We start from the raw sequence: 8,077 nt of genomic DNA on the forward strand, positions 1-8,077 counted from the left end.
CAACATTGTGAAGATGTCAATGCTACCTAGAGCAATCTACACATTCAATGCAATCCCCATCAAAATACCATCCACTTTTTTCAAAGAAATGGAACAAATAATCCTAAAATTTGTATGGAACCAGAAGAGACCCCGAATAGCCAGAGGAATACTGAAAAAGAAAAGCAAAGCTGGCGGCATCACAATTCCGGACTTCCAGCTCTATTACAAAGCTGTCATCATCAAGACAGTATGGTACTGGCACAAAAACAGACACATAGATCAATGGAACAGAATCGAGAGCCCAGAAATGGACCCTCAACTCTATGGTCAACTTATCTTTGACAAAGCAGGAAAGAATGTCCAATGGAAAAAAGACAGTCTCTTCAACAAATGGTGTTGGGAAAATTGGACAGCCACATGCAGAAGAATGAAACTGGACCATTTCCGTACACCACACACAAAAATAGACTCCAAATGGTTGAAAGACCTAAACGTGAGACAGGAGTCCATCCAAATCCTAAAGGAGAACACAGGTAGCAACCTTTTCGACCTTAGCCGCAGCAACTTCTTCCTAGAAACATCGCCAAAGGCACGGGAAGCCCGGGCAAAAATGAACTATTGGGATTTCATCAAGATAAAAAGCTTTTGCACAGCAAAAGAAACAGTCCACAAAACCAAAAGGCAACCGACAGAATGCGAGAAAATATTTGCAAACGATATATCAGATAAAGGGCTAGTATCCAAAATCTATAAAGAACTTATCAAACTCAATACCCAAAGAACAAATAATCCAATCAAGAAATGGGCAGAAGACATGAACAGACATTTCTCCAAAGAAGACATCCAAATGGCCAACAGGCACATGAAAAAGTGCTCAACATCGCTCGGCATCAGGGAAATACAAATCAAAACCTCAATGAGATACCACCTCACACCCGTCAGAATGGCTAAAATTAAGAAGTCAGTGAACGACAGATGTTGGCGGGGATGTGGAGAAAGGGGAACCCTCCTACACTGTTGGTGGGAATGCAAGCTGGTGCAACCACTCTGGAAAACCGTATGGAGGTTCCTCAAACAGTTGAAATTAGAGCTACCGTTCGATCCGGCAATTGCACTACTGGGTATTTACCAGAAAGATACAAATGTAGGGACCCGAAGGGGTACGTGTACCCCAATGTTTATAGCAGCAATGTCCACAATAGCCAAATTGTGGAAAGAGCCAAGATGCCCATCGACAGATGAGTGGATAAAGAAGAGGTGGTATATATACACAATGGAGTATTATGCAGCCATCAAAAGGAATGAGATCTTGCCATTTGCAACGACGTGGATAGAACTGGAGGGTGTTATGCTGAGTGAAATAAGTCAATCAGAGAAAGACATGTATCACATGATCTCACTGATATGAGGAATTCTTAATCTCAGGAAACAAACTGAGTGTTACTGGAGTGGTTGGGGGTGGGAGGGATGGGGTGGCTGGGTGATAGACATTGGGGAGGGTATGTGCTACAGTGAGCGCTGTGAATTGTGCAAGACTGTTGAATCACAGATCTGTACTTCTGAAACAAATAACGCAACATATTTTATGAAAAAAGAAAAAGAAGAAGATAACAGGAGAGGAAGAAAAGGGGAGTATGTCAGAGGGGGAGATGAACCATGAGAGATGATGGACTCTGAAAAACAAACTGAGGGTTCTAGAGGGGAGGGAGGGAGGGGGATGGGTTAGCCTGGTGATGGGTATTGAGGAGGGCACGTTCTGCATGGAGCACTGGGTGTTATGAACAAACAATGAATCATGGAACACTGCACCAAAAACTAATGATGTAATATATGGTGATTAACATAACAATAAAAAATTAAAAAAAAATAAAATAGGAGGGAAAAATAAAGAAAATATTGCTTTTTAAATTATCCGGTAGGTAGAAAGAGGAAAGTAAGAAGAGGAAGGGGAGTAGTTTACTGACTCCTGAGCAAAGAAAAATGACCTCATAGGCCTTTACCGTCTTGGATTCTTCTGAGCACAACATCTTAGCATGAGGTCCAGACTCCGTGACTCTGGGTTGTGCCCACACCATTGCTGAAGCAGTTCCGTTTCTCACAACTCTGGGAGTGAATCACACACCAAAACAAGCATTTCCTCATTTCAAATAATCCTGTAGTTCAGGTGCTGCGACCCTAGTAGGTATCCTCTCCCCTGCAGGATTTTCTGCACTCCCTTCTCAAGCAACCACAGAAACTAGCTCCAGTGGTTCTGACACTAGCCAATCAGTGGCTAGATATTTGATTACCCATATTGGGGGATTTATCTATTGTCCCCCTATCACTTCCATTCCAGAATCTTGATTTGCTAAGAACCCAAAGGGTTCCTTCTAGAGCAGGGCCTTCTCTGGTTGGCTGAATTTCCTTACTGCATTTCACAATCACATCCTGGAAGAAGTGTATCCCTAATCAACAGAACTATCCACCCCAGTGGACAAGCCTCTTAGAGGTGTAAAAAGTAAAGACTGCTATTAACCATGAAATGGTAAAGAAATAGACCTTAAAGTAATTAAAATGTTAGTGGATAGAGCTACGATGTTATATTATTAAACACTTTTGTTTTATCCACACCAAAAAAGTCAACCAGGGAAATATTATTTCTCCTGCTTCTGAAAGAGCTATGTCTTGTGCAGAGAATTCTAAAGGTTGTTGACAGGGGCATTACCTTGATTAAGAAATGAAAATGTATGGGGTCAACAGACTTAAAGAAGAAGAAGAAAGAAGTCTTCTCTCTCTTGTGCTCTCTTTTAGTCTTGTGTGGGGACTGCTAATGATGGTCAAGGTTGTAAGAGGAAAGGTAAGTTGAGGTATATCCATTATTACTGTTGCTTCTGCACAAAGTGGGTGTGGGGTTTGTCTCACTTCCTCCCCATCTGCTTTCAGCATAATGGAAGTACATTAGAAGAATGTGGAAGCTTTGCTTGCTATACAAACCATCTGGGCTCCCTTTGGCCCTTTCTAGCTCATAAGACTCTCAGAGGGTCAATAAGTTGCTCAACTCCAAGTGTACCATTCATATTGACATCTAGGTGACTGACTCCCATGAGTTAGTTAGTCTGTGCAACTCTATACAGCAGCTCTAACTTTGTTAAGGGGCCCTTAATGACAACTAAGGGGAAAGGGGACAGTTAGGGGTGATCATAAACTGCTGATTACAGGTTTCCCAACAGCCAGGCAAGACAGAAATGATGCCAAGAGCAACAGTTGGGCTTCTAGCTAGACATTATCAAACACTTCCCAACTCTGAGGAGATGTGATCAAGAAATGTTGCAGAACAGGTTTTGTTTTTTGTTTTTTGTTTTTTGTTTTTTTGTTTTTTTGTTTTTTCAGGAGGGTTAAGGAAAGGATGGAAGATTCTCCAGCTGAAGTAAGTACAGTCTTGCCTGTAGACAAGAGGTAGACATGAGGCCCCTGGGAAGCCTGGCTAGTTGTAGGGCTTGCAAATATCTTGAGAATAAAACCACCTATATATTAAACCAATCCCTAAGGCAGGGGGAGTCTAAATGCTAGTCATCATATTAGAACATTTAAAGCTGGCAGAGAAAAAGCAATAACCAAGCCAGACCGAGGACAAATGTGTGGAAATAGTAAGGAAATTTTCTGAGGATTCAGCTCTGTTACTGATGAGACTGCTTTATATAAATCTATTGCTATTAGAGAAACTTAAGCTCCTTAACATTAAATATAAGCATCATAAACTCTTATCTCAAAGCAAGTGCACGCACACACACATTTCAAAGAAACATAAACCCCCCAAAAAATCTTATTTAGTGAAACTTTGTGGGTTTTTTTCTTGTTTTCCCCACCATAACAAAGACCTGTTTTATATTGACTGTGGACACATTTTCTTGTAGTTGGGTATTCTGAGGTTTGATTCTACTAAGTAATAGTGATAAAAGGGACACTGGGATGGAGTGGACAAGGGAATAATAATAAGGATAAAAATAATATTCTAGTTGGAAAGATTATATATATATGATACACACAGAAATATATACACATATACATACAAACATATATAAGTGATTTCATTGAGTATAAAAGTTAGATTATTGTTATTAGGAAGAGAATACAGAAAGATTCTAATTCTGCTGTGTGACCTTGAACAAGTCCCTTTTCTTCTCTGTGTCTTGGCCTCTTCACTTCTAAAATGAAGGGGTCCAACTCTGCAGTTTCAGAGAGTCCTGCCAGTCCTGCTGATCTTTAACGTTTTCATTGAAGGTGTTTTGCATTGAGCTAGCATTGCTATGACCTCTGGGATATTGCTCAGAGCATGCACAAGTAACTCAGTGCCCTCTGATAAAGGTAAGTAGGAGAAAAGGAATCAAAAAATGAGAACCAGGGGCGCCTGGGTGTCTCAGTCGTTAAGCGTCTACCTTTGGCTCAGGTCATGATCCCAGGGTCCTGGGATCGAGCCCCACATCAGGCTCCTTGCTTGGCGGGAAGCCTGCTTCTCCTTCTCCCACTCTCCCTGCTTGTGTTCCTTCTCTCTGTCAAATAAATAAATAAAATCTTTAAAAAAAAATGAGAACCAGTTCCGGATAACTCAAAACTGGTGATTTTAGGGGCTCAATGTCCTGGGCCTTGGTTACTTCTCCACCCCTCCCCCATTCTCCCTGTCTTCTGTTCCCATACTCACTCATTAAGCACACACACATGCATGCACACATACAGCAAGATAGATGTTTCTTTACTTTTGGATTAATGAACTATTTAGATCAACATCTTCCACAATCAGGAAAATTAAAAAGCAGCACCCACTCTGGGCCATCCATATTATCTCAGGGGATTTATGTGGCTAAAGAGGTGGCAGGGGATAGCAGCAAAGTAAACTGACCCGTTGGATTTAAATGATGAACATCTTTGGAGAAATTGATGTTTGAGGATTTCAAAGATGCCCGGTTTAGGTGAAATTGATAAGTAGGGATTTCTATATCTAGATTTTAGATGAAATCAATGGGAAGGATTTCAATGATCTGGATTTCCAGTAAAATTGAGGAGTGGGTACTTTAATGTTACAGGTATCAGGTAAAAGTGGTGTGCAGAGATTTCTACAATATAAATTTGCCTATGTCTCATGGGCACAAAGGAATAAAAATACATTGAACAAGATTGAGTGTGTGTTCTATGTGTTAGCCAGGCATGGACTCAGGAAGACATTAAAGCTGAGACATTACTTCATGCTAACTTTTCTTGTTTTCAGTCAAGTAAAAAAGCATTGAGCAGGACCCTACTATGTTCACTATAGTGTAGTAAAAACCACAACAAACTGTCAGGAGAAAAGGGTTTGAATCTCTGCTCTGCTGTGTGACCTTGGGAAAGTCACCTTTCCTCTTAATATCCTTTTTCACAAAATGGACATAACATTTCTGTTCTGTCACCTTCACAAGATTTTCTTGAGATGCAAAATAAGATCATAGAGGGCAAAATACTTTGTAAATTATAAAGTTCCATATTATTATGAGGTTTCCAACCTTATGAGCAATACAAATCACCTGCTCTTAAAAAGTTTACAGTCTAGCAGAGTATATAAAACATATAAGTGAAACTAAAAAAATATATCAAGATGGTGAATAATCAAGTCCACATTTATATTTACAGACTATGTGTTAGAGGAATTCAGAAATGGGAGATCTTGGGACAGAAAAGATCAGAAAAGGATTACTGGAGGAAAGGATATAGAAAGTCTGTTTTTACTTATTTTGAATATTTGCTTCTGGGTCAGATTTCCTTGTAACATAGGATACCATTGCTATAAAAAACATAAGCCATTTATCTGGTCCAATCCTTTCATTTTACAGATGGAAATCTAGGCCTAATGCTTGGGCCGCAGAAGGAAATTAATATACCTTAAATTGTTAAGCCTTAGTGGGGTGGTCTAGTCTAAAGTGCTGTGGCTTTCCCCTTCCTATCACAGTGCCCACTTCTAAGGGTCAGTACCAGAATCCAAGCCATCCTTCTGGCAACTCCTTATGCTTTTGACTACAGACTACTTTTTACAAGAGAGAGGCTGTGGGTTCTAGAGGGCTGAAGTGCTTGATATTAGGATCATTTAACCTCACAGTATGGGCTGGAAGAACTGAAGACAGAAAAAGACGGAATATTGTTTCATTAACCCAGACTAGAGAGTATAAAAACCTGGATCATGGAACCAGAAAGGAATAAAAGGAATCTGATGGCAAAAGAAGACTTGATAAGATGTACTGATTGATTGTAGAAGACAGGAGAGAGAAATAGAAAGCTTTAGAGCCAGGTTAGGATGGGGAATAAACAAAAATACCCTTACAAGGGCATAGTCTAGCAGCTTCTGTAGAAAGAGGCAAGGGAAAGTAGAGGAAACTCTTTTTAAATATGTTATGTTTGAGATAAGAGAGTATACAAATAGACATGTCCTCCAAGCAATTATGAACAGGAGTTTGAAATGTAAATTGAAGAAAGAGATGAATATACACAAGACAACAAATTACCTGAACTAGTCCAAGGGCCAAAGACTTGAGCATCTGCATGGATAGAGGACCACATAAAAAAAATAGAGTAGGGGTGCCTGGGTGGCTCAGTCGGTTAAGCATATGACTCTTGATTTTGGCTCAGGTCATTATCTCAAGGTTGTGACATGGAGCCCTGCATTGGGCTCCATGCTGGGTGTGGGGCCTGCTTGAGATTCTAATTCTCCCTCTCCCTCTGCCCCACACCCCTCCTCTCCCTTTCTAAAACACAATAACAACAACAAAATAGGGGATCCAATTCAGGAAGCACACACAAAAAAGCAACAGTCTATATATTACTGTCTCATAATCACTGTTATGTATATTATTTCATTAAAATCTCACAATGGCTCTTGGAGATTCCATTCATTCCTTCATTCATATGGTCATTCAATATATATTTATTGAGTATCTTTTATGTGCCAGTTATTGTAGATGCAACAGGAAAAAAATAAGCTCTAGAGAGGAGAGACAGACAATAAACAAATGACAAAATATTTGTCAGATGAGGATAAATGCTATGTAGCAAAATAAACCAGGGTAAGGGAATTGAGAGAAACAGGGATGCTATTTGAGGTTAGTGGGAGCCTTTCTGATAAAGTGACATTTAAGTAGCAGCCCAAAAGAATTAAAGGAATAAGCCATTCATTATTTGAGAGCAGAGAATTCCATGCAAAGGAGATCATAAGTCCAAAGATTACAAAGCAGGAGGGCACCTGTGTGTTCAAAGAACAAGGAAGCCAATGTGCCTAGAATGAGTGAGCAACAGGGAGAGTAGGAGATGAAACTAGAGAGAATCTGATCATGTAGGGTCTCTGTAGGCCATTTTCAGGACTTCCAAAATTATTCTGTATAGGTTGAAAAGCCACTGAAGGGTTTGAAATGGTAGAAAGGTAAATTCCATTACCTAAAGCTACTGAACTAATAAGCAAGAGTGCCAGGATCCCAAACCATGGTATCATGACTCTAGGTAGAAGAAACAGTCAGAGAGGTTGGAGGAGAATCAGAAGAGAAAATTCATGACGACCTTGGTAAGGAAGGACCCTTCTTCATCCAACTGAAAAAAAAAAATGTCTTTCGCCTTATAATTCTGGAAGTCCATGAGTCACAATCTCCCCAAAATGAACTTCCTTTTGCAAACATTTGTCTCTTTCCTCCTGTAGGTCAGAAAAGGAACTTATGCCAGAATATTCAAGAAGAAGATTATGAAGAGGTCAAAATAGAACCTGCCCTTTCAGGCTAGTAAATGTGCACATTATTTTTCTTTTAAATTAACATATAATGTATTATCTGTTTCAGGAGAATAGGTCTGTGATTCATCAGTTTTACACAATTCATAGCACTCACCATAGTACATACCCTCCCAAATGTCCATCACCCAGCCACCCCATCCCTCCCACCCACCCCCACTCCAGCAACCCTCAGTTTGTTTCCTGAGATTAAGAGTCTCTTATGGTTTGTCTCCCTCTCTGGTTTCATCTTGTTTCATTTTTCCTTCCCTTCCCCTATGATCCTCTGTCTTGTTTCTCAAAATCCTCATATCAGTGAGATCATATAATTGTCTTTCTCTG

Source organism: Callorhinus ursinus, unplaced genomic scaffold (genome assembly GCF_003265705.2).
Source record: "Callorhinus ursinus isolate GAN/ISIS: 27379988/994484 unplaced genomic scaffold, GSC_fseal_2.0 scaffold66, whole genome shotgun sequence".
Classification (NCBI taxonomy): Eukaryota; Metazoa; Chordata; class Mammalia; order Carnivora; family Otariidae; genus Callorhinus; species Callorhinus ursinus.